This window comes from Bombus terrestris, chromosome 2 (assembly GCF_910591885.1).
Source record: "Bombus terrestris chromosome 2, iyBomTerr1.2, whole genome shotgun sequence".
NCBI lineage: Eukaryota > Metazoa > Arthropoda > Insecta > Hymenoptera > Apidae > Bombus > Bombus terrestris.
In genome coordinates this window covers 10,626,256-10,653,279 of record NC_063270.1, presented here as the reverse complement: position 1 = coordinate 10,653,279, position 27,024 = coordinate 10,626,256, and the positions used below count along the sequence as shown (strand labels likewise).

Sequence of the window (27,024 nt, the reverse complement as noted above, 5' to 3'; positions counted from 1 at the left end):
TGGCCAAGTTTGCTGCTTTTGCGAAACGTATATACCAGAACGTATCAAGGTCCATCGATATTTGTATTCAATCGAACGTTGGTATCGAGAAGAGATTTGCAAACAGCGATTCGAAAGCTAGATATTCTGTCGCGTACGCATCTATTTCCAGAAAGTACACTGTACACGTTGCTTTGGAATCGCCGTACCAAGGTTCGATGTCGCCTCTACACGCGTAAGATCCAGTTATAGAAATATGAAATTTTTATATCAACGTCTCGATTCGTTTAAGCGATACGACTCGAAGAGAATCACCGTTCGTGATAAAAAACACTCGGTCGGTAAAATATTAAACATCGAGGCAAATACGGTTGAGCTTCATCCACGGTATTGGATCTACGAATAACACGACGTACGGCTAAGAGGTTCGTCCATTTTCCGGAGAACCGTTCGGAAAGGATTATCGCGCATTTTCTACCTTTCCGCGCCGCGAGAATCCGAACGAGCCGTACTTCTGTCCCGCTGCTGATATGAATAATGGATCGAGCAGTTCCGCCGAAACGAACGCGTTGAGAAAACCTTTCGGCGACAGAGTGAAAAACAGAAGGATTACGAAGCCGTGAAAGGCGACGAGAAGGCTGACGCGAGACGAAAGATAAAAATTGTAGCGAAACTTCGAGCAAGGATCTGCAACGCGTTTCGGCCAAAGTTAGGTCAACGATGGAGCACGGTTTTGCGATTTCCGTCGATAGTTTTAATTCTCGCGGATATTTGGTAGAAAGGAAACGTCACGTTGAACGTAAGAAGCACGTTGCATGTTTTAATCTTACGCGGTATTGCGCGTTTGTAGGAAATATGAAAGTGCAAAATTGCACAGAACGCGCGTAATACGAAAAAAAATTCATTAAATATCCAAAGTATAGCGCTTTCTATGATACTTGATAGACGAAACAAGTTTCTATCCAGATTCTATCTATATTTTCAAAAATAGAAATTTGCGGGAAAGTCGGTAATCCACTTGTGGAACAGTGAAGATCGAAAACTACTCTTCGAGGTTCGAGGTTCCCGTTTGATTCTCGAGGAAGAATCGCGAGATGTAGAAACGGCCGACGAAGATGCGCCGTCCAGGTTTAGAAGGAACATCGTGGGCTCCATCGTGGGCGCCATCGTGGGCTCCTTCACGGCCGGTCATGCAACTAGGAACAGGTTTCTGCCACTTTCCCAAACACCACTGAATTTTGTTTTAGACGTACATAGCCTACCACAGAAGCAACGCGGTTCCAATTATACAAGCTTTTCTAGGTTAGATCTTTAACACTTTGACACGATTTAACGTTGCACGTACGTAAGTCGAATTAAACATCCAAAGTTATCGAGAACCCGATCGGTTGCGAGACTCGGAGCAGAGAAAAGAGCAAATAGGCAAGAGCCACGTTGCGTTACATGCAATTGGTAATTAGCTACGATCCATCGACAAGCACAACGTTATACGTATCGCGTACGCGGTGTTACATCGTGAATTAACCGCGTTGGATTGCCGTGTCAAAGGTCACTCGCTATCCCTGAAAATGGAACACCGTAACCAAATAAAATTCGATCGCGTATTATCTGTCGTTCACCAGCCACCTCGACCACGTTCTCTGAAATACAATTTTAGGGTCTCGCGAAGAAAAAACTCTGCAAAATTTATTAAGCAACGTGAAAGGGCGACGCTCCTCCTCTTCGGAACGTCACGAGGAACGAGGAAGGACTCTATAAATTTTATCAAGCGACACGAACGATCGCGTTATTTTTTTTCCAAGGCACCACGAGGCAGGAGAGATACGGCGAATCGCATCGCTTTCTCGTCGATTCCGGTCCTCGCTGGATCTTCTCGCATTCAACGTTTGCTTCGCTGATTCCGGCGAGGTCGTGGCGAGATCTGGAACGAGGCGCAGCGGATACGCGTTGCTGCGTGGCGAATCCCGGCGGTAACGAGCGCCGGTTGTTGGTTCGAACGGTCGGAACGGGAATGGGTGGTGACGGAAGCGGTGCGCGCGTCTGCGCCCCCGGGGACGCGATTCGTGCGCCGAGAGTACGCGGTTCAACCCCGATTCGAGCTGGCGTCGATGCGACCGTTCTCTCTCCCTTTCCATTTCCATTTCCGGCGACTCGCGTGCGAGGGTTCCTTAACCCGCGCGTGCCTGCGTATGCGTGGCCAGCTGACCCCGACATGACCCGCGGTGACGTTAACCGAGGTTAAGAGCCGCGGAGAACGGCGATAGCGCGCTAGGGAAACGGTCATGGACTTCCTGGGAATCCACGCACTTGCCATATCCATGTTTTCTTGAATCTTGTTGCGGAAGATTCAAAGACGTTTCATAGGCGAGTTAAAAGTAAATCGAAGGAGGAGAATGTTTTTCGCTGGGTCGTGCCGGGTCGGAATTCGTCGACGCCAGTTCTATTAACAAAAATCTCACGCTATCGAAACGAAGCTCGTAATCTGATAAAACGGATCATCGTATGGAGCGTCCTCCGCGAAGGTAATCGAGTGTCAAATTACATCACAGAAAACTCGTTACGTCTCGTAAACGAGGATAAGTAAGAAATACGAACAGCTGGGAAGTCGCATTGATCAACTCCATAAATTGAAAGTGGGAAACTTCGATGTGGCAACTCCACCGATGCTACGAACACGGTTTTCGTAACGTGCCTTGGAAACCTTAGAATTTACCGTCGTCTATGTCATCTTTCTGAGACGAAGCAACGGGACGATGAAACGACCAACAGATAAAATCGATCGATCCGACTTCCAAGAGGCTCGCGCGTTTCTACAAACTTTCCTGCTTTCTTCAGCCACGCGTGTAAGTCGATTCCTCGCGCGGACCTCCCGTGTCGAACCAATTAAATCATGTAGAAATAGACCTTTCGATGGCTGGGAAATAGACGAATGTTCGGTGTACCGTGGCTGAAACCCCCGGAACGGCAGAACGATCCTTGAATTCGCACGCGGACGACCGTTCGACTCCTTGGTAGTCTATCCCATTCTAGAGAAGAGAGCGTGCTTGGAGGTGGGGTGCCTGGTTCACGATGCACGCGCGGCCAGAACGAAGGCTGGTGGAGTGAAAGATAAGGAGAGAGCCGAGAAGGAAAGAGGTGTATAGAGGAGGAGGACGCGAGAACGGGACGGATAGACGAGCAGTCAGGTCCATATCCTGGGTTCGAAGCCCGCTGCCGCGGACTCGCTGCGCTCGAGCTCTCCTCGTATCCGCTCTCTCTCCTTCTGTCCCGCGGCTAACTCGCTCGGATCGTTCCTCTCGGTCGTCGTCTTCTTCTCTTCGTCGCTGCTCTGCCGGGGTAATTGCACCCTACCAAGGCCGACAGCTGATGCAGCCACCAGCAACACACGGAACGCCGCGGTGCACAGCTGTGTGGACGAGCGAGAGCGCGTTTCCTTCGCTGAGTGTGCTAGTGCGCACACGCGTACGCGTTTACGAGGCCCTCCGTGTGGTGTACACGGGGCCAGCAGCCTCCTGCCGTCTCAGCGCTTTCTATCTCTTTCTCGCTATCGACGAGTCTAAGCTCAGGTAGAAGCTGAATTCACCGACGCGGCGTATACACGACCAGCCGGAAGAAGCGAAACAAGGAGGGGAAGTTACCCACGACGCTGTAAACATCGGGGCCCGCCATCTTTAAACACCCTGTTACATCCGTCATAAGGATCTCGTGGTGTTTTCGCCCTCGCTTTCCTTTCCTTTCCTTCCTTTTCCTTTCTCAAACTTTCCACGGCGTTACTTTCCTCGATACAACCGCGTCCCGTAACTGCATCGAACTCGATGCATTTTTATATCTTTACGAAGAGGATGGTAGAAACGAAATCGCAATTTTAATTTAGCACCGAGAAGACATACGCGTGAGAAAGTTTAGTTTTTCTAATCCGCAGGAGAGCAGCGTGGAAACGCGAAAGTTTGATTATCGTTTCGCTGATAACTCGCGATGGAATAAGATGCTACTCTTACAAAACGACTACGAAGCAACGGAACGAGTATCTGAAAAATTTGCGGACACACGAAGTTAGAGGCGAGTAACTGTACGTTCTACCTTCTGCCGTCTGTTTTGCGACAAGTTCGCATAAAACTCGGCAAATTCTGTCGCTTGGCGCACGGCAAACTCGAGACGGCAAATCGCCTTTCGAGAACGAGGCGAGCCTTCCGATTACCAGGAATTTTATGCAAGCAGATAAGATCGCGCTGTTGGCTGGGATCCCGCCAGAAACGAGCGCGTTCCGTCTTGGAATATTCCCGATGATTCGCTGATAATCCCGTCGCGGGATGCGCCTGTTTCATACGGTGCAAATTGCTTCGGGAAACGACCAGCCCGCTGCGTTTCACGTCGCGTCTCACGGAAAACTTGCCAGCTAGAAATTACGCGCCGTAATTCTCGCCTCTTTTCTCAGTCGTTAAGATAAATGCGGGAATGTCGTTAATGGGCAAAAGATTGTAACAGCTAACGAGAAACGGCGATCGCCGGCGACGCGATGATCTTAACATCGAACGGCGCTACATTTTCAAAGACCTCGAACATTCCAAAGTACTGAAATCCGAATCGCGTTCTCTCCGATGGTTTCTTTAATCGTTTAGAGAAAATAACGGTTCTTTCGAAAGAAACGTAAAACGCAGCGTCGAAACAATTACAAATTGCAGAAGCCTCGTTCGGATCGGCGAAGCTGCATCAATTTAACGCCGCAACTATCAAACCATTCGAACGATTGCGATTACTAGAGATACGTAGGAATTTCCTATAAAATTCCCTATAAAATCTTCTACGAATGACGTAATTAAATAGAAGTTGCAGATGTCGATTGTTCTATCGTTAAGTAACCAGAGTTCAAATTTACGTTCATAAAAGCGGCAGCAAATGCTATATTTTCTAATACGCCTTCGAATTTCAAACTACAATTTGTTTATCAAAAAACTGAAAATCTTCCACCGCTTTTCATTTCAAACGACACGCAACACTTCGCGACGAGTCGTCGAAGAAACTCATGGACGAGTCCTCGAACGATCCGTCCTCGATCGATCGATCGATCGATCGATCATCTCGTATACCCCGACCATATGGCAGGATCTGACGTAAAAAATGAGCAAGAAGGAAAGCGAACGTTTCCTTTCCTCCTGTTTCCACGTCCGTGGTGTTAACAAGCACGCGTCCCGCTATTGAGCGCGCCTCGGGCTTCGCAGATGCTCGTCGCGAGCTCTGGAAACAGCTGTCCGTTCGAGACGCGCCGAAACCGCTCCTTCGGGACAAATGTCTCTTTACGTCGTATCTGGTTGCCTGGTTGGAACAGGAAACCGACGTGACACGGATAATTGCGGCGTCCACCGCGGACAAGCGTGAAATCGAATCGATAGGTACGCCAGAGCTCGGCACGAATCGTTTCGACAAAAGGGCGTGGAAATGGAGAACGAACCGACGTCCGGCCGATTCTTTATAAAGAAACGAACGGCATTATTCTCCGCAACTTTCAATCGCGCGACGACCGCAAAACGCAGCGGAAAAATGATCGAGGTTCTCTCTCTCTCTCTCTCTCTATCTCTTTTTCTCTCTTTCTGCTGGATGATGGACTAAACGACGATGTTCCGGGAAATCGAAGAAGGGAATCGAAAAATAGCGACGCGGGTCACCGCAACGGGGGAACGCGGCTTTATTACGGAGTTTGATCAAAAACAGCGGGGCCGAGTCATCGTCAGTTTTTAACCGTCATCTGCAAAAATCAACCTTCGCGGCCAATATTTTTCCATCAAAACCGATCGAAAACAACTCGCCACCCCGTTTACTCTTTCCTATGTATTTGTAATGACCCGCGAGATCGTTCGAACAGCTACAGCGACCCTCGCGGAGATATCGCCCGGAAACCACACCGATCGATTGACTCCACTTTTGACGCAGCTGTCAATTTCACGAACATGAAATTAACGTTCGACTTATGTCACATCTCGAAAGATGAATCTTACTTTTGCAAATCGATTTAGCACGAAGAGACGGGCAAGACGAATCTTTAAGAAACTGTCCTCGTAATTGACATTTCTCTCTGCATTCCAATTCACAGGTTTAATCGACGTAGTTTCCAGATGGCTGGCGTACGTACGTCGATTCGAAGCGATTCGAAGCGTTTCGGGTCCCATCGCAAGTATCGCAGGTGTCGCCGCGCGAGACAACGTTATCCGACAAGCGGGTGACTCGACCAGGAGCGCGTGAAAACGACAAACGACGGAGGAGGAACGGGTCAGGCTTTTCGGCCCGTGAAATCCCCTGGTGAACGCCGCGAGCATTCCTCGAATCTTTTCGTGGCCCTTCGTTCCATTCAAGCGGCCATTGTGCCACGGTCCGATGATTCTCGACGGTCTCTATTTCCCTCGCTTCTTTCCCTGGCCCCTCTCTCATCGCCAGGTTCCTCCCTTTATCATTTCCCTCGCTTGTGCCAGCCAACGGCCCCGCTCCAACGGCTTCCACGTAGTAAATACGTGGGTGGATGAATGCGGCTCGACATCCAGCCGTGGCTAATTCTTCTCGTGAGTTTTTCACCGCGGCGTTCCATTCTTCCAAATGGAACACCCGGAGCGTTTAGCCAGATGAGAACACGATATCCTTCAGCGAGGGATCGAGAACGCTTTTCGACCTGTCTCGTCGCTGCGACTTGTTTAAGTCGCCACGCGACGAATCGATCCTCGGCTCTGCTCGAAAGCTCCGTGTGATCGACGGCCACTTCCTCCTTTCGATTCGTGCAACCGCGAGCTCGCGTGCGTCCTAACCGACAGATCGGTAGCGGAACACGTGCGAGCGCAGCAGAAGTCCATTTGTCTGAACTCCACTTACTGCAACGAAATTTTAGTCAATGCTCTATTAACCGAACTTTTGCTATTACGTAAGCGAAAAATACGTAATAGGTAGCGATTTTCTCAATTACACGAACCGTTTGTGCCTAGACGAATTCGGATAAACTTCCGTTCAGAGTACCACTGTAGCGAAATACGCGGCATGTTCACGCCGTCAGCTTGCGGCGTTTTTCTCGTATAAATGGTAGATTTTTAAGAAAAATGAGAGAGAACCAACCTTCACATTGTCTTTTATACCAGCTATCCTGCGAAAATTATAGCTCCAAAACGGTAAAAGATGGGAAAGAAATTCACTAGACAACGTTAATTCATCTCGAATGACACACGATCTGGTACATATGTTCGCTCCGACCCCTCTATTTTTTCGAATGTAGCTAAAAATCTTTTTTATGCAATCGATGTGCCACCACGATGCAACGTATATATCACGCAGAATACCTCGCTTAGAATAGATCGGTGCATCAGTAGCGTAAATTACCATTTGAATCTGAAAATTCTTAGTTTCAAAGATATTTCAATCTCAATTTCACGAAACTGAGTGGACGAATTATAGGAAAACAAAGATGAAAGTATCGCATTGTCTCTTCTTGTCTCTCGTAGCCGTATTGACGGACGATTCGTACATCGGTGGATAAGGAACAAAGGGACAAAGGTTGAAAGAAGACGCGCGATGGAAGATTGAAAGGGAACGGGACGAAACAATAATACGCGTGGATGAGACGACAGCCACGCGACCTACATTCCTCCGACAGGTGGACTCGTGTGTTTGAAAAAGAAGCGAGTCTTGCCGAGGAACTCTCGATCAGCCCTTGTCTACGTGCGCGTCTCTCACCAGCGTGGGTCTTTCGAAGCGATAGAAGCACGAGAGAAGGGGAAACGTGATTGTCAAGTTTCGATGCCGGTCGCTTTTGTTCGAAGGAACAGGAAGCTTGTCGGTAGTCGATTACGAAAGATACGAAGATCGCAGGAAACAACGCGACAAGTACGTTTTCCCTGCTTCTCTGAATTTCGTCTCGCTTTACGAGTAACGAGCAACGTTTTAATACGAAACTAAAGCTAAAAATAGAAAGATGCTATCGTCATTTCATAAATAACAACGACACAATCCTTGCTTACGGTTGTGTCAGACGGTAAAATCTAAATAATATCCCCATTTTCCTGGGAAACTACGTAGCCAAGCGTAACTCCTCCCCATCGCCAACCGATTTCTCCGTGGTCGCGCGTCAGCAGATAAAAGTGTCACGTTCGCTGGATGGTCACGGACCGATTAGATTAAGCTAATCTCGCGGTCGATACCGTTTCCTTTACCGGAAATCCGAGATTTTGGAAAACGATACGCACGCTCTATCTTTGTTCATTCACGAAAGAGAAAGAGCCTGGTTTTTATCTTTGTCGAATTATCTGTTCGACGTTATTGTTACGAAATTTTCGGATCGCCGTGTTGAGCAGCGACTTCGTTGGTGTTAATTAATTGGTAGTGGAACACGTAGCTAATCAATGATCTCTTTTCCTCGCTGAAATCGCTCCAACGGTTTCCTCTTTTCCACGGACGTAATTAACCGTGGTTCGTCGGTTCCCTTTGCTCGCATCGCGAACCACCGAGAAATCGGGCCAACAATGATCGATCAGCTAACGCGTTTAACTACCAACAAACTCGAGCGCCGTTATCGGTTTTTCCCATGTATCTGTGGCTCCGCGTCTTGCGCTTAATTTATTTTCCATTTGGTCATCGTCGACTGGTCGTCGATTAATACTAATAGTAAAATGTCATCGTCGATACTTCGCAAGAAGGTCCTGATCAGCGAAATGGCGCTTACTTGCCGCAACATCTGAGCCAGCACGCGACGATGCTTGGTGAAAATTGAAGGGTGGTCTTGTAAATTAACCCCACGACCTCGATGATAATTTTTAATAGCGATCGTCTTATGCCTGGTGCGCACTGTCACGCGGCGCAAACCTCTATCATTATCGTGATTTATAGACATAATCTGGTTACGACCTCGTGCGATATACCCAGTGCTCGCGTGTCGACCTCACGGCCAGATGCAGCCGTGTAGTTCAAGGTGTGGATAACCGTGCGTTCGAAACGCTCTGGTCTCGATTCAAATCAAGACGAGTTTCGTTCGCGTAAACCGGTTGCGTTTCGTCTCTGCATCGTAATTAATGTACCGTGCCAAGTATACCTCGTCGAATAAATCAGCGTTATCGATGCACGTGGCAGCCGCCCTATCAATGGCGTGTTCGTCAAATCACCAATCGTTCGACGTATCACAGCGTGCGACGATAGAAGACGCGCGACCACGAAGACCAGAGGCGAACGAGATTATCCGCACGAAGCTTCCTTTTGCTTCTCTTTCGATTCATGGAGTTAGCGGATCGGGAATTCACGGAATCCGTGGTATCTCGTTTCGATGTAGAGGAAGATCAAGATCGACGAAGTTTCAGGTTTTTCGTGACGCGCCATAGTTTACTATCAAACCCTTGTTCTACTCGTTTTTCTTCTTTTATCCTTTTATTAATTAAAGTCTTTGCCAATATATCGCAAAATTCCTTTCACGTCGAGTCGCGAATTACGAGAACAAAAATTATGCAAGGTGTTTTAAATAAACGCACGCGCAGCAAGTTTTGACTAGACCGATTATACGAATAGAAATTTAAAAAACAATTATACAGAATACAAATATCTTGCAACTACTTGTTCATTAACGTTAATAACGAGACAATTTTTACATATCGTAATCGTGTTTGCGTCCTCGTCGCAAATTGGTCCATTTGCTTCTAACAAGAATGGCAATGATTTTGAGGAAGCGGAAGGAACGTTTGCGGCATGCAACGAAATTAGTAGACTTTCTGTTACTAATTCGGTTGAAAATTGTACGTTATTTGGATATTCGAGGCCCGAGTTTCGACGGTTTGAATACACAGTAATTCGACGTAATTGACGTCAATTGGCTCCTAATTGACGTAAAAGTAAATGACGATCGTTTGTTCTTTTATGTAATGTGCCATTATATGAAGTACAAATAAGATAGAAGAAACAAGCGACAAAGTCAAGTATTTAATGAAAGAACGCTATCCGTCTGACAGTCCGTCTTTATTCTATGTACCGTATCTTGCCAACGTTTGGTCCATCGTGTCCACGTCAAATTCCGTTTGGTTGTAATATTCGAAGAAATTCTTCTCCAGAAATTGCGAACCGTATCTCGCGAAAACACTCGATGTTCGAGAACGAAATTTTTTCAGGATGAACAATCTACGTGAGCGGAAAGTTGATCGGAACTGAAACAATCGATCGTTTCGTTCTACAAAGTGTTCCGTGGATTTGTACTCTGACGTATGTAAGAAAACTCTTAAAGTCGTTACAGCAGAAACAATTATTTTCATTTTTCAACGTAAACACGCACACATAGGAATGACAGAAAGCAGAAGAATGTGATAGGAAGAGGAATTATGGCCTTTGGAAATAAATCAGAATAAAATTACCGCGGAACATTCCGGTTGTCTACACAAGAGTTAAAAATAGCAATTTTCTACATTTCCTTTCTGCAATCTACATATACACGAACACGCGAAACATCTCGGTGCGAAGTTATCGTGTAAGAAATTATTATACGTTATATATACGTAATATGCCGAGTGTTACGTAGAAGCGTGAAAAAAATGGAAATCAGAAATTGATTCGTGGTATAAACTTTTTCTACAGTTCCCTTCTGCCCGGTTAACTGGGTTGATTTAAGCCAAGAGGTTTAGGGAAGTTTTGCGAGGAGAACCGCGTGTAACCGAGTTTCGCACAACTTTCGGCAAACACTAGAAACATGCAGCAATCGTCTTCGTCTCGATTAACTCACTTGGACCTCCGTTTCATGGCGTCTTCTTCGACCTGCCCGTTATTGATCACGCGTTAAAATTCACCGATCGCGGACGGTCATCGATCGATAATCGGTGACGAAAGAAGAGCAAAGACGACGGGCGTCTGTTCGTTCAACCGACTGCGAGAAAACTGGCCCCACGTGGAGGACGTGTCGAGCTAGCACGAAATACGGCCAGTTTTATTTTCGTACACGCCTCTTGGGACTCGGCATACCCCATGGACGGGCCATGCGACGAGTGCCGATTTACGATCTCATCGACCAACGTCACAGCCACCCCACAAAGCTTATTAACCCTTTCTTTCACGCCAGGTCCCGTATCTCGTGCAGATGGTTTTTTCACGCGCGAGTTAACGCGATTAGTATCGGTAAAATTTGGAATCGAACTTGTATATCGAAACGTAGAATACGGGGTGGATCGATGAGGAATATTTTACGTATCAACTAAAGTAACTTGTCGTTTGATTTTATCGAAGAATCATCTGAAACGAATTATGTCACATTCCAAGCTACTCGTCGGATGTATGCGATTTTAATTCCTAATATCTTACATTTTCCGAGATATCGAAGTGTAATTAACCGTTGAAACATCTTACGTGTTTCGTTATCTTACCGAGTCAGAGTTGAAGTTTCTCGTCTCGTTAGAATATTAAAGAAACTTGAAAAAGTCTCGCGTAACGTACTCGTAAAAAAGACTCTGTGGCAAGCGCTCGAACACTTTCGCGATGCTGCACGTATATCACGGTAATCGTTCGAAGAAACGATAGCCGCGAAAGTGAAAAAAAGTTGGCGAGAAGCGCAACGATATGATTTGTTGAGAAAACTGGAGATCGTGGAATATAATTATCGTGTTGATAAACGGATACGATAAAAAGCTTCCGACAACTCGTTCGTAGCGCGAGACAGGGAAAGAAGGGAAGAAAGAGGGGGAGGAGCAATCGATAAAAAGCACGTCCGTGACCATGATTACTTACGTAAAGGTAACTGGTTGACATCGATCACGTAGTTACATACCTGCAACGGAAATCAAAATGAAAGAGTATTATTAAAAGATCGTCGAGCCGGGGCGAGGTATAATATGTAACATTAACATGTAACGTGTCGGTTAAAATTATCTTCAAATAATCGTAAAACGATGCGGAAAAATGTCCCGTCTCGTAAGACGATAGCGTCTAATGAGACGAATAGAACACGAGCTGTGGAAGGACATGTGGTACGTACAAGGAACAGGAAGTTACTGCACGTAGAGAAGTTCGTGTCAAAAATGTGGAACGAGATTTAGCAATTTGAAGCCTCGTTTTCAAGGAAACACGCGTCCTTCGTGCTCGAGGAAATGTCAAACTCGATTTACGGTACAATCATTCCGTGTAAAATAATAACAGTAATAAATTTGAGTAAAACGTTTGAAGTATCTCGTTCGGGGAAATCGAATTGGAAAATTCATAGTGCATACGCGTATTTTCTCGAAGACGAGTTCGAACGAACAAATATTATATTCCAAGAAACTTCTCCTCTAATTAATGCGTTCTTTCCGTAACGTGATTCATTAAGAAGAATTATCGTTCTCCTGGACTAATTAGAAAAATTATACGCAGTCGTTACTTGCAGCAAGCAACATGTAACACACCTACGGCTATTACGTTGAAGGCTCTCGTTAACAAACGATCGACGAAGATCGATCGAGATCGAAGAACTTGGAAGACTCGCAGATTAGTCTCGCTTGGCGTGAAAAAATATTAAACGCGCCAAGGACACGCGAATCCTTGACGAGAGAAGCCTCGACCAGGCTGAATCGCTCACCGTGGAATTTTCTAGCAAAGGAAACCGTATTCGCGTAGCCTTGTCATCGAGCCGCGATGCGACGCGTCGATAGCGTTCCCTTGCGCTAACCCTCGACGTTCTAGCGCCAGAACAATACCGTGACCCTGTCGTCCACCGACTAACACGCGTTGCATTTTTCGCGTGTGTCGGGGACGCGTGAAATTCCGATGAGTTCCCCCGTTTTAACGAGTATGGAAATTATTTACTTATTTCTTAATTAACGAGCATGAACCCTTTCATGCCATACGTAATGACTGCATCGTGCATTTTTATGCATATTCACGCTTTTATGATTACACCCAAGGAAATGGAACCTAAACAACCTTTTCTTTCATCCTCTAAACATTATAACTTTATTTAAAACGGTTCGTGTATTCTTTCATGCTGTGTATTTTTCTACGTTTAAATTTCCTGGAAATGTATCAACATCAGCGGTATAATAATCCTAATTGCACCGGCAAAAGGAAGAAATAAAAGGGTAAAACGTAGTAGGTAATCGTTAACGGTTATAAACGAACGTTTCGTTTAACTCGGTACTTTATACGACAAAGAAAATATCTTCCATTGTACAAGAGTAAGAAAGCTGATCTACGAAACGAATACGATTCGAAGCTCGTAATTTTTATTAAAATATCGAAGCTCTGTTTAAAAGTAAAGAGTGTCCTATGGCTTTTGAACAGCAGCGTATGTTATTTCACGTTTGCCGATAAGACCGCTGAAATTCACCTGTCTTCGTTATCGATTAATTCTCTAATTATATTACGTTAAAATAGGTCAACCCGCGAATAAAGTCGCGACAGTTTTATCACATCGAACGATCAAACTTCCAAAGAATTTTGAGAAACCAAAAAAAAGGAAGAAAAAGAAGAAGAAAGGAACAGGACAAGTAGGAAAATTTCTAACGAAAGCGGATCGATCGTTGAAGCATTTTCACCCATTAGGCACGCGCGCATCAATGCCACAGATATCTCTCCCCACTGTGGTTCGACGGAAGGAAGAACCGAGGGACGAGAGTGGTACGCTCGTTTATGCTGATTTCAAGTAGGCTGCGCGTTTCGCAAGCCTAATTCCACCAAGTGCCAGGAAGCGCGAGCGTTTGTCGTTTCCTAGGTACCACCCGCGCGAGATCTCGCGCAATTTTCCAATTTCCTCGAGCCCTACCTTCGTAGCCGAAACCTACGCTTCCATCGCGTTCTCTTTCGTCCGCTGACGAAATTCGCCAGTCCACGCTCCACTTCGCCGACTTCATCTGCTTCACCGATGGAAGAGGCGCAGCAGATCGTTCGTCGTACACGCAATTCCCTTAAACGAACAACACGGTTTCGATGCGATCCGCGCAAAACGAAGGCCGGTCCTTTTGCAACGTTTTCCCTTGGGAGTGGTTCGAGGTAAAACGAAAGTTCCGCTCCGGCGAAGTTCGTTTCCGGCTGTCGTCGGACGAATCGTCGAAACTTTCGCGGGCCTAATTTCGCTAAGTGCCAGAAGTGGCTGTATTCTGTTGCTGCTTCCTACGTTTACATTTCCACGGCTGACAGCGTCTCTAAATCTCGACGAGCGAGCTGCAATTTTCAACGTGGCGCCATTGGACTTATCGCTGGGTTTCTCCGTTGAATTTTTAGCCGTGTTTTCAATAACGTTCGGCCGCGTTTCGATGCTTATCGCTACACTGTATACGATACACCGCATAATGGTGCACCGGCGATATAAAATAATTAGACTGTGAGAAGAGAGACGCTAATTACGAATTTTGCGATAACGATCAGACTCTGAGAATCACAGGGATCCTATCGCGATGAAACGAGACGAGTCGCTTCCTCGACGCGCAATTGATAAATGGTATCCTTTCGCTGGATGGCGTCGCTCACGAGTAACCTTCCAGAGGGGATGACAAGGGGATAGGGTAGCACACCCCTGTCACGAAGACGCGGACGTCTATTAAAAAGCAGGACGTAGTCGAAATGACGTCTTACAGCAACAGGTGCGCTGCTCTAGCTGCTGCAGAAGGTTGCAGCTTGATTAATGTTGCGTTTATTCGATCCAACAGGATTTGTCGATCGAGCAAAGCGTCAGAGTCGAACGTTAGGTTTGGTGCAGGCGAACGATCGTTTCTCGCGCATTTTCGCAAGAGGCACCAAATATCGTCGGATCGTTGCAATTGCGTACGTTCATATCACGCGGTCAGTCGACCAAGCTGTGATTCTACGTGCAAAACTAAGTCGAAAACGTTGAGTAAGTTTGTCTGTTCCAAGCTTCGCACTCGAGAAAATCGAAGATCGACGCACGTACGAATATTGTAAGGAAACTTCATATGTTACGATAAACGACCTTTGCAACTCGAGATTCCAGGTGTTTCTACGCGTACGTACAAGCACGACTTTGAGCTTGACCGCGTCAATCGGTGTCACTGATCGATGCTTTAATTCCTAACTTCGTTGTTCAAACGTATATCGAATCTTACACCTGTCCAAGAAAAGAACCTGTTAGAAAACCTGGTTTAGAAGTTTCGTTCGGACGACTGGTTCGGTGAAGGCGCGTAAACGCGGTATCAAACAAGTTGAAAGGACATGTAATCGTTGGATCAGAAATAGCCGTTTCTTCTATTTCTGATCGAACGACCTAGTCGATTCGACTACAGTCGCCTTATGTAAACGTGGCTTGAACGGATCCCAGCATCAGCATCAAACGGAGAACGCTCTCCTCTCTTGCCATTTACGTTAGCCTGGCGATCTTGCGTTCCGTGTTATTAATTCTCGATGTCAGCGGTGTGCGAGAAAACCGAGTGGCGAGTTACTCGATACGCGGCCTCGGCATTTCGCGAGGCTCGTAGTGTCGATCCACCGTTGCGACGAACGTGCGGATCGACTTCGACGCGCGTGTCTCTTTTTTTAATATATCTACACAGTGACTCGCAAAAATATTCCAACACTTACCGTAGGAAACTTTCAAGAACATATTACGTGTTTTAAAGTACAAAATAAGATATTTTGAAACTTTATTAATTTTCTACTTTTTCCAGTTTTCACGCCACTATAATAACTGTTCTAGGACATCGAAGAATCTAGGATTCTTAGACTAAATCCATATAAGTATCAGGGCACTGACGCGTTTGCGGACGTTGCCTAAGCATCTTACGAATCTAGTTGCCTTCGTGAATTTGTTATCGTTGCCCTGAAATTTCGATGTTGCTTTTGGACGATATAAGCGACATTTGTTAACGAATAATATCGATAAAGTTGTTACAAGGACGAGTAAGCGAAAGCATAGTGCATAATCTAAAATCATCTGAACGCTTGCATCTCCCTCTGCTCTCGTCTTTATCAATCTGTTTTATCAAAAGTATGGAAACACCAAACTCTGAGATGAAAAAAGGATAAACGGTCGACGAAATCATCTGAAATCTTTCGATTCATCTTGATATCTTCGCGTGTCTCCTATACGTACGTTTTGATTTACCTACGTCTGTATTATTTGTTGATAAAATATTACCGAAAAATAACATCAAGATCAAAGAACGGCGCGATAGATCCATAAAAGAAACCGAGGTAAGTCATTTACGAAGAGGAATGTAAGTAAAATGCCTCGATCGCTCAGTGAACTAAGATTTAGTCACTCGCTAGATTTTAGTGAAAAACGAAGAAGAGGGACGAACGGTAGAGCGAAAGTTTCTGATGGAAAAATAGGACGCGCTCGTCCTTCTCGTTGTCTAGCTCGTTATCAGCTAGCAAACGAGCTGTCAATACCGTGCGCTGCTATCTGTACGCGCTACTCCTTTCTCTCTCTTTCTCTGCCTGTCTCTTACTTGAACGTTCTTCCTCGCTTTCCATCACTGGCTGCCTTTGTGCAACGACTCGCGTTTACTCTAGCCTTGTGCCTAATGACGCCTCGGCAGAGGGAGAACGTTTCTTCTCACAGTCTCGTGGCGTACACTGAATCACGTCATGACGTGTTACCTGCACCCGCCGCTTCGTCGTAGCACACGTGGCTCGCGCGAACCACGTGTACGCGGATATCACCATCCGCTGCACGTTTTCACTTATGCTGAACGTGCAACGATAGATACGCCTATCGCTACTCGTGAACAACCATGCGACAGGCGATAGAAGACGAATGATCGTTTAAAACAATTGATTCTCTACGGTGTCATACGTACATTCCTGTTCATAAGTCAGCGGATATTTGCTCGTTTCGAGTAAAAATGATCGTCAGAATGCACATGCTGTGCGACAGTTCGTAATATATAAATCATGTCGCTCTAACGGTACGCGTAATAAATCAAATTAAAAAGATACAGGATCGATAGGAAAAATTCCAATTTAATGCGAGCACCGATATTAAATATCAAATACGAGTAGCAGTATGTTTAAAAAAAAAGAAAGCAAAAACGTATTGATAGGTAATTTACATTTGTAATCTGCCGATCCGATAAAAAAGTAACGAGTGCTGCTCCTAATTATTAATACGTTGTATCGTTAAAACGAAAAAAAAACTGTTACTACACATCCATCAATTGTACGATTGTTTATGAAAGGTAATATATATGCACGGTTTACATAGAAACCACCAACTTTGCACAATATCGACTGCGCTGAATCGTGTTTCCACGATTGCACAGACTGGAAAGTATCTAAAAAGGCCGAGAAGCTATCGAAAGGAAAAAAGAAACAAGAGAGAAACGGGTCAGTAACGTGTTACCACGCGACGCGAAGCGTGAATTAAACCTCTGCACTCGTCCAAGGCCATTTTTACATAATAGTTCGCGGCATCGCTGCGAAACGTCACGAACGTCAGTGGCAAAAAGTGCAAACGCGTTTGCATAACCGGCGGCCTTCGCGGAGGCATTGTTTCGCGAACGGACACGAACGAGCAAAAAAATCTCGTATAAATAAGGAAATCCTCGGACTCGATTCCGTAACGATCGAACTCGAGCCAATTAACGAAAATATCGAGACAACCTGCATTCCGCGCGTAACATACCAAAGCGACGAATCTAAACGATCATATAGACAGATTTTACGTTGGCTTTTCGATCGAGGTATCTGGAACGTTCTCAAGGCGGCCGATGATCGGCATTGTTGGCAGCTTGAAAATTATGGTCACGGTTCCTTGGTTCCGCGTCGAGAGAGTGCTCGATGACGAGCGTCGAGAAGGTCGACTCGGCGAAACCATTATTTCATACACGCATTCGTCATCCGCGTGATGAAACAGCCACTTAAATCGCATTGATTCCTAATCGTCGCGAACTTGCAATCGCGAAATTTCTCTTTCGAAGTAAATCGAATACGAGATCGCAATTATACGTTGCGTCTCGTTAGGATAAAATCGAGTAGAAATTTGCAATTTTTACGTACGGTGGTTAATAGGACGAGGAACGAAGTATGCTAAAGGAAAAATCGTATAAAGAAACAACGTCCTTTACGTTGACTTGAGAAGTCCAGTCTGTTTTTCTTCCATAAATGTAAAATCAACATAGTAGAATATTTATCACGCGTAAATTGAACTTGAGATAACATAAAATACACGAATGGAATGAAAATGAGATAAAGTTTATCTATTCTATTCTCTATACTCGTAACTCGGGCTGTGTCGAGTTTCTATTTTATACTCGTTAACTCTCAGATGTATAAGAGCTGAAAGCTTCGACACGGTACATCTTGAAATACTCTTTTTTGTTTCGAAGCGATCTCTTTAAAATTTCTTTTCATATACGGGTCATAGATTTGCGAATTATTTGTCTGTCGTAAAAGAGCATGGCAGTCGGAGAAAGGTTGCGAGACCCTGACCTAAACGGTACATTCGCGTCGACGCGAACAAACTTTCCAGCTCTTGGAAAAAAAGAAGACGAAGGGAATGGCGACGGAAACAAAAGGTAGGAGAAAGCTTTCGCGTGAAATTAAGGCAAAAGGGATTGGTAAATTATTCAGAGACACCCTCTACTCTGCAGCGAATGGAAGGTGAGAGAAACGATGCGTAAAACCACCCTCGAATTCTTAAGCCTCCTTTCCTTTTTCCCTTCCTTCCTTCCTTCCTTCCTTCCTTCCTTCCGTCCTTCCTCGCTTCCTTCCTGTTTCGCCATCCGCGTTTCTTCTCCACGGTAGGCTGTTTTTTCTTCGCGTGTCTCTCAGGAGTCAAGTATAAATATGTAAATACAAGAGCGCAAAACGCCTGTTGGCGGAACGGGTCCACCAACGTTGCTCTTCGTGCAACGCGAGATAATAAATTATGATAATTTTTGGATATTAATTCGCGCAGGATACGCTCGAAACGAAAAGAAGAAAAGAGTGCCGGAACAAAGATGGTCGTGATAAAAGGTTCGGTTAATTTAGCCGCCTTTGTCATGCAGATTCTCCGGAAGAATGGCCAACAGCAGGAAACTGATCGTGCGAGAACTACGCCGAGAGATCAGCTTCCACTTTCGCTATCCTCGATGACCTTTGAACTGCTACAAATATTCGCATAGGATTTTCAAGGTAAAGAAATATCCAAGTTTCGGACGCAGAACCGGCTGATCGATATTTCAACTGCTCGGAAGTGATTGATCGACTTCGTCGATCGATCAATTACAGAGTAACGAAAGAGGTGCTGAATATTGCAATTCTTTCCGCATCTTTCTGAGATTTATGGCAATATATGTGATTTTCTTGTGACACACTCGTGGAAATAACTAATTTTCTTTTTCCAAACGTTCGATGCTAATCGCTAGGATTTTTATGAATTTATAATAAAGTTTAAGGTACAAAATTAAAAAAAGAAAACAAATGACATATACGTAGAAGATTAAAATAGCCAAAGTGGTGTACGTAATGCTTTCGTAGTACTCTACAATGTTTGCTGCGTGATACAACAGCGTAAGCCATCCTAAGCGGAAAAGCGAGGACTACGATACAACAAACGAAATAAAATACAATTTTTTCGAGGATGAAACAAACATTTCCACGTAGACTCCATCTCTTCAGTTCTGTCTACCAAAACACGCAATTGCAAATCCACAGTCTAGTAATCGCCTAGCCATTCGAAAAATAAAATTCCGTTTATCTTCTCCACCACCTATACGTTAAAAAATCAGTCGATCTCTTTCCTTCGATCGATGATCTATCGACGCTTCGAACGACTACGAAAAGCACGCAACAAAGCGGTACGTGAGCGGACGCGCAAAACCGGGAGATCGCGAGTCCTCGAAGAATTCGAGGAAAAGGAGTTCCGCTCGCGGAGAAACGGTAAGAAAAGGAGCCAGACGAATGCAGAGGAGTACATATCCGCGACGACGTCGCGGCGATCATTCGCAATGAGTGTAGTCGGCAGCGCAGCCTTTGTTTTCCCTGATGACTATGTATACTGTATACGATTGGCTAACAGTAAAACGACGAGTGACTACGATGGCGGAGACTCGTCTTCCGATCGGAAATGCCTAAAACGACTAACGTCGCGAATCGAAATGACGATAACGGTAAATCCCACGGTGACCAACCTGTTCTCGTCTGTACGTTTTTCACGGAAAAACGAATATCTTTCGGTCTGACGATACGCTCGCAGATCGATGGGAACCAGCGGCTATAAATAGACAATCACGACGAGTGAATCGCGATGAACGATGACTCGCCAACATATTGCCAATTTGCCGGTGACTGTCGATGCTCCCTCGCGCGTTCGTCGATTTTAAGCGAATCGATTTCTCCCAAAATTCCACGCTCTGCTATTCGCTCCATATCCGACTGTCAAGGGTATGAACGAAAGCTTCCTAGGATCTAAAATATCGGTTTTTTCTTTAAAGAAAAATTAACGCTAGGCCGACAATATGGTTTTTCGTTAACGCGATCGGCATTACGGGTGTTTCAACCCCTGTTTTCATTTCTTTGGGCTTTATAAAGAAAATCTGAAAAAGTTCCGAGGTACTTGTTACAGTCCCTAATCTACCATACGAGTAGCCGTGGTACTTTGGCCGCACGTTTAAACTTTCTTACGATACAAATGAAAACATGACTCGATGTTAGGAAAAAATAGCAATTTGTTCGAAGGTGCGCAGTTTTGTATTAAGCAAATACGAAAAGAAGTTATTGTAGGGTTTTTATATATTACCGATATCACCGATAAGATAATTTAAAGCCAAGGAACTTCTAGATATGCAAATAGGTATTTTTTTTTACATATAAGTAGGTTACAAACTGGAACTTGGAAAAATGTGTAAAGAGTATACTTTGCTTCCATACATATTTCTACGTAGTGGAGCGTGCATTCTGCGCACTTTCTTTTCTACAAATTCCTCAGAAGCGCGTAAAAATCCGCGGTCTAACGGTTGCTATGAATCGCACAACGATACGTTTAATCGTAATCCAAATGACGTACAAATCGACCAAGACGCAATTCGTAATTTGATCGAACGACGATGATCCATAATCATACGGAGCAAAAATTTGGTAGTTCTTCCTCGTAAAAATTCTTCTCACACGCCCATCTACAAACCGGTTACCTAATCGAATTAAGACGTTCCGCGGAACAAGAAGCGCGGCAAAAAGTAATTACTATCCTCGTGAACTTACCAACGCGTGTCCTCCATGCAGCGCAATCGACGACTGGAAAGAAAAAGTTCACGGCGCACTGGCAGACGATCGACAAGGCACAAGGTGCACCCGGCCGTGTCGTTCGTCCGCGCTTTACAAACGAGAAGTCGTATCGCGTAGGCCGACATCTCGATTAACGACGTATCGTCGCGAGCGATCGTGCGTGCACGCCGCGCCGTTGTATCTTGTCACCGTTCGCATGCAGGTAAGTCGCAGAGGGTCGCAGCTGACCCGGCCTGGCCGGCCTTAATCGTTATCGGTTGCTCGCAACCGGTAATTACAGGTGGCACCGGCCGAAACCACCTGTTACTAACGACAAGTTATAACCGGTGCTGTATGTACACGTACGTACGTCTATCCTGAGTGTACTAATTGTAAGTGTGCCGTGACTTATGCATGCTGACTTATGACTGATGCGCGTTCAGGCGACCAATTCGCGTTGACCTCGGTCGATGACTAAGGAGGAAAAATAATTGCTTTCTTGGCAAAATGTTTCGAGTAAATTGTAAGCGAAGAACCGCTTTGTCTCGCGTGTTTACTGAATCATCGTGAACCAATTATTATACTTCGTTAAGCTCTGTGTACGTTATAAATAGATCGAGTATACGCAACTTCCTTGAAAGATAACCAGCGATACGATGATTTAAACAGCGATTACGGTGATAAAATAATTGTTTATTGTAGTAAAAGTGTCGTTTCCCAATGATATAAAACCGATGATTTTTCAGGGCAACCGACAGACAGTGAAACAAGGAAGACACGTTGTCGAAGCGCATGGAGAAAAGTAGAACAAACTCGTGCGTCTCGCGTGCACCTCGGATCGGTCTCTGCGGATTCTTCCTATTCGCAACTTCGACTTTACTATTCGTAAGCGAGCATTGTTCAAGAGTGGCACAGTAAATAACGAATGGCAAGTTTTGCGCGATTAATGCACGGCACACGCGCGCTATTCAAAGTAAGACATCGCGTCGCGCTACGAGAAGCATACGCAACGATGCGATTTGTGGGCGTTAACTCGACCTCCGATTAACTTCTAACGCTACGGACGAAATACGCACCTTGTCACGCGCGACCTCCGATTTGCAAATTGACGAGAAGAATTGAACGAGCACGAGACGTCACAGTCTCCCGAAACTGCTCTTTCATCTTTTCTATTCGTTCGAAACGACGCTCGAGGTGCGTGCTGAAAACCGAGGAATGTGTTAAGTCGTCAGAAAAGTTTCTCTCGTTTTCTAAGAAAATAATGGATGCACAATATTTTTCGTTTTATATTATTTTATCGAATTACGTACGATTCATTTTGTTCTATCAAGATAAATATCACAACGTTCGACAGATTAGGTTTGGCGTTTGTATAAAGATTTATCGTTATAAAAGACGCGTCTGTAAAAGAAAAACACTTCTCGGGCAACCTGATATCTGATGAAAGCCACGCCACGACGCCAGAAATAACAGAAACTTCTTCAAACAACAATATAACTGCGTAAACTGAGTATAACTGCGTAAAAGTACGAAACGGTGGAAGAGTTCGCGACTGAATCATCGAAGAAGAAGTCGCGACAGGTTTATAACGTAAACACCAAATGCGTGACAGATCCTCGGTGCATGTCTAAAAATTCTCCCGAGCTGCCACAGTTTTTCAGCAACACGGCAACACGCTGGTTGCAAAGAAATCGATCGATCGTTGTTCCGCTGCAAGGACGAGCGCGTCGCCGCTATGCGAAATCGTCGGTCGCGCGCATTTCCGCGCTACGAACAGAGAAGTAAGTGGACAGACTCGTTAGTAATTATCCAGAGCGTTTCAAGCTCGACCGCTCGATTTTGTAATGGAGTCCGGAGTCGAGCCGCGGCTGTCACGACACGCGAAACACGCCAAGCTGGGGCGTTGCCGACAATGCCGCCTGTGTATTAATTAAGTAACTGCGGTGACATCGTTGCAACTAATTGCCATTCTCGGTGGCCTCGCTCGCCGAGAATCTAGGATTTCCGACCGCTGCCGCGGTATCGAAGCGCGTCTCTCGATAGCATCGGGTTATACCGGAAGCAAGAACACGTATTTTCTTTCGTTGAAACTCCCCAGCTGAACAATCACGATGCTAACTGGGTCGTCTCTCTTAACTCTTAGACGCGAGTTAATTTTGGCTTCGTGCCTTCTATGAAATTACATTTGTTGAAACTCCGTTGTTTGACATAGTCCGAGAGATGCCAAGACACGGGCCAAGAAAGAAAAAGATCGCTGGGTCCAGCGTTAAGTCTACCATACGAACGATGATTAAAAAAGTAACGCTTAACGAGCAATGACATTTAACAATTATTATTCATATTATTGCTTGTATTATTAGTCACAGTTATTCGTTGTAACTCTTTGCGATCTCTCGTACACTATCTTACGGTTCTTCGATGCAATTCAGCGTTTTACCTGGATGTTCGAATAGGATTTTGGTAAAGCGAAAATTACAGAATTACCAGATACCGCAGGAGGATTTCATCGACACGGATCTGATACAGTCGCGTTATATCTCACAGTCCATTTTGGAACGATGCATCGTTCTTTGTTCCGCTTTGGCGATTGCTTTACGAATGCAGGGCGAAATAATCATGGAGCGTTGTACAGTTCGAGAGAATCGTTAAAACGTCGATCGAAGTAATCCGTCGATGACGGCGATCTTACGCAAGCTACGTCGACGATATCATCTCGCCCTCCTGGATCGCCTAATTTAACTACACCACGCTTCTTCTTACGGGATTTTCTTCGAAGTAAAGCGTATGCCGATAAACCGAACACGATCTGAAAGATGGCATTCGATTAAATTTCGCGCGAAAACGTAACGACAAATATACCGCGTCCGCAGGCGTACGCCTTTCAGAAATTATATTCCGCGTATAATTTCCAAGTATCTATCGGACAGGTAAACGACTCGCGTCAAGAAGACTGCCGTCTTTCATCTCGTTTGAAAGTTATCGACGATGAAATTCAAACGGAACACACTTCGATCGGCCTATATTTCGCGTATTGCACGCCGTTGTCCCTTAAATATCATTGTTTTGCCACAGTTTTCTCTGCCTACTTCGCTCGATTCCCGGGCTAAATAGGTACGCGACGTCGAGCAGACGAATTAGTTTCTAATTGGGTCGCGTTAAACAGGCCGCGTCGCGTACACGGGGTATTGTTCGAGTTCGATCGGCCCGCGCCAAGCCAGTGCCCTCGTTCGTCCTCCCTTTTTTCCGTGGATCGCTCGCAGCCCGACATAAATCACCTTTCTTTCATCTTTCGCATCATTAGTCTCGCTGACGTGGCGCTTATGTGCACGCTCCCACAAAGCCACCCCTGGTACGTGCTCGCGTGCCCTCGTCAACGTAACCGCGAGGGATGTGTCCCAAAAGCGAGCTACGATTCTTCTCGTAGCCGTCTTTGCCTCCAAGCGTCACGCGTTTCCGCTCAAAGACGCGTCGACGCGCCAAACGTTGCATCGTTTCAGCGATTCGTCGCGCGATACCGAAGAAAGTGGAAAACGATTGCTGCAATTCGCGCTATGTGCAAGTTCGCTGCAAGCCGATTAGCTTAATTATCGTTATCGATCCCAATGTGGCTACCGCGTGAAACTTTCGTTAAACGCTCTTTGCTTCGCTTATCGTTAGGATCGCTGTGATCGGAATAATTGAGCGACACGATTTTCTCGAGACGCGTACGTTTGATTACACGTAACGAACCGCCCTGAGCGAACACAACGACTTTCACGGAGTAGGATCTTTTTATCGTGGAACGACTTTTTAAAATCTGAGCCTCCGGCAGGAGATTACGCGATGTAGATGTCGGCGGAAATTGAGATCCATCCGCTCAAACTCCTCTAATTTCTCCGACTCTTCTCGATTTTATATTCAAAGTACGCGGTTACATGGAAACGCAAAGATATTTCAAAAGTGAGTATACACCTGGAGGGCACGAAATTTACTCGGAAACTTTTACACGCGACTTTTAAACTTTTGAACTGAAAATCGATCGAAAATATGTAAATTAATAGTAAAAGATACAGTCGTTGTTGCACGAATCTCGTATCTGTAAAGGTACGCTCAACTTTTGACTCTCGCTCGTATTTCTTTCGTTGAAATATCTCACGCTACTGGCAAGTATCTAATATCATTCACTGGTCACCCTAGTCGTAATTAACATGCTAAGTAAAATTCCAACGTTCTCGGTAAATATGCGAAGCATTGACCGACCAACGATCCAGCGTTGATAAAGTCATTCTATTCAAAGAGAGATCGTAGGGCTTGGAAAGGAAAGTTTCGTGGCCGGACGCAGTGGGCGTCGAGCATGGCAGTTCATTAGAGTCACGAAAAAACGCTGGCTAGTCGTTAACATTTAAAGATCACTGGGGAAAGACACGATAGGTACGTTCTCGTTGATTTTCTCATTTTATTATCGTCGTACGATTACAAACGAGAATGTTAATACGACATACCAGCCGAAAGGAATAACTTTTTAAGCGCAAGAATGTAAGCTTTCTTTAGAAATAGCCGATAAGTCGTCGAAACTCTATGAAAGCCAAAGGGTAAAACTATTAGCACAATAAATATATCATTTTTAACGCTGCGACCGTGTTAAAGTAGAATTTCGGTCGATCGATCAGCAGCACGGTGAATTTTCAAGTCGTAGAAGATAGAAAATGTGGCTTATCGTGTTTTCGCCCAGTGGACGTCGTTTGTGTCGTTAGGCAGCTACACCGATATCGTCTCCGTAAATTGAAAGGCGAAAGACGAAGCGACGTTGGAAACGTTGTTTTTCAAATTTATCTCGAAGCTTGCTATCGTTTGTCACCTTCTTGCAATAAGTATACTCGTATAGAAGTAAGTAACTTGTTTTTTAAAGATCGAACATTAGTCTTGTTGTGTACTTGTACGATGGAGCTAAGAAATCGACCAGTGCGATCTCTAAATGACTGATTTGTTAGTTCGAAGCTGACTTTCTTCGGTGAATCTACGCTGCCGAGTCGTCTAGATCGTTTCCCGAGGAAAGAATGCATTCTGATCGCGCGAGTAACGGGCCAACGCAAGCGGAAGTAGGCTGGGGAGGCGCGTTACTTGAAATTAATTCCGTTTCCGCTCGTCGCAACGGCCAATTAACGCGAATCTTTTCTCATCGAATCGAGACGAAGCGGCTTCTAGCGAGAATATTCCACGACATTTGTTACGCGTAGACGCTAATAACGTTGTTTAGCGACCGTTCGATTTATTTATCGTCGAAAAGAAAGAAAGAGAAAGAGAGAGAAACTTTCCTGGCACGGTATACGTACGAGTTAATTCCAGGCGTGAAATAAACTATAACTATAACTTTAATAACTTTTTCCCCTTTACGGAATCTCGGAAAATATATAGCGTCGATAGACCGGTACAGTAGACGATTCACTCCTTTACGAGGTTCCGTCGCGTATGTAAGTTTCTCGGGGATTAACTACACACCCTTCGAAACCCTTCTTTTACGCGAGGAAACTCGTTTTCCTAATGGAATCGCAAACTGGTATCACGAAGCTGGACGTTGACTCCACTTCCATTTCGGATGCTTCGAATGTAACTCTCGAATATAATTCTCGCTGTAAAACCCCGAAACTTTCGATTTTTGTACAGGTATCTTGGTACGACACGATAAAATCTAATTGGAGTTATCTGTTATACGAAATCGAACAGGCAGTCGAACCTGTACAAATTATCCTTCTTACAATTTCGTCTCGGTGTATTATTCTTGGCTCAAGCTTTGCATAATAAATTATTGCGTTACCGTTGTTCGTTCTACAACTATGAGACAGAAACGAGCCAGTTTTCTATCGATATCGCGACGACTAACACATATGTAATTTATGATTCATCGTATTATTCCTGCAAATCTCGCAGATAATTTGTGCAAAACGTTAGATCGTTAGCTCGTAC

General features: G+C 45.0%; 1 protein-coding gene and 1 long non-coding RNA gene across 2 annotated transcripts in view; both read right to left on the bottom strand.

The window, feature by feature from the left end:
- LOC110120131 overlaps window positions 1-21,389 on the bottom strand; it is a 38,918-nt gene extending 17,529 nt beyond the window's left edge. Inside the window, exons 1-2 of the long non-coding RNA XR_002308753.2 lie at window positions 21,079-21,389; window positions 11,698-11,737 (exon numbers count right to left, since the gene is read on the bottom strand). This is a non-coding gene — a long non-coding RNA (uncharacterized LOC110120131). The remainder of the gene's footprint in view (window positions 1-11,697; window positions 11,738-21,078) is intronic.
- The window catches only part of LOC100651060, a 149,118-nt gene that overhangs the window by 66,071 nt on the left and 56,023 nt on the right, over window positions 1-27,024 (bottom strand). The gene's annotated exons all lie outside the window — the stretch shown is intronic.